Source organism: Triticum dicoccoides, chromosome 6B (assembly GCF_002162155.2).
Source record: "Triticum dicoccoides isolate Atlit2015 ecotype Zavitan chromosome 6B, WEW_v2.0, whole genome shotgun sequence".
Lineage (NCBI taxonomy): Eukaryota > Viridiplantae > Streptophyta > Magnoliopsida > Poales > Poaceae > Triticum > Triticum dicoccoides.
This window is the reverse complement of record NC_041391.1, coordinates 121,735,647-121,736,786: the sequence shown is the minus strand read 5'-3', so window position 1 is coordinate 121,736,786 and position 1,140 is coordinate 121,735,647.

Below are 1,140 nucleotides of genomic sequence, written 5' to 3'. Positions count from 1 at the left end.
CAACTGAGAAATAAGGAACTCTCAGGTGGATTAGAATAGTGAATCTATACATATGAAGAGTTGTATTATTTTCCATTAGTGTGCAGGTATGTCTGATTCACTCGTTTCTTCGGTTCCACGATGCGGTAGTACATATGAAATAGCGTTTTGATCTTTTTATCTTCTTGGCACCTCTGATGACTTGTATATGTTTATTCATTAACTGTAAATGGATATATATATATATATATATATATATATATATATATAGTTAATTATATTACTGTACATTTGTGCAGAGATCACGACTTGCATGCCAATAATAAATTGCCTATCGATGCATGGATGCATCCATCTGGACGCTCATGCTTCTCATGTATATACCATTCACAAGCCTATTCACTTGTGGAATCGTAACACTCATTGATAGAACTTTTGCTGCCTTGGATAGACCTTTCACAGTACTTTTAGCTGTTATTTGCAAGACAAATAGTAAATCCTCTTCACCCTTCCTATGTTCACGTGTTCAAGCAAGCTCCTGTTGATGGAAAATCACACATGCAAGGAGGAATTACCTGCCAGTTCAGCTTAGCTAGATGCGAGGGTCAAGCCACGCTCCAATCTAGCAACTTGGCGTCGTCCCCATCTTGTACATCGCTCATGTACGAATTCTGCAAGGTGGTGGTCTCGTCTCTCGTTCGCTATCAGGGCCCGAGAGATCATGGAGGAACATGAAGCCAGCTTTGCACCGTTGTGTCTCTCAAACACCACTGCATGGCGGCTGAGGGATGATGGCTAGGGACTTCTGCTCCGCGCTAGGCGCCCTGTGACGGCAGCTCCGCAATCTGTGCGTCGTGCAGCTTGTCAGTCCCCAATTCACCCGGTTGTTCACCCATATGTAGGAGGAGGAGGTCTCGGCCACCTCATCACAGCTGTCACCGGATGTAATTCTCTGGTTTCCTGGGATCAAGGATGGAGGGACACTTCCGAAAGAGAAAGGCCTGGGTAGGTTTGAGCTTTTGTGAGATATACATGTAGGCAGTTGTGGAGCTAGGCAGGATCTTCAGGGGGGGCCAAACAGAAATACTACATGTTTGGAGGGGCCAAAGTGTATACTTTTTCTAATCCAAGCACCCCTTAAAAAATTTCCTTCCTATTCTT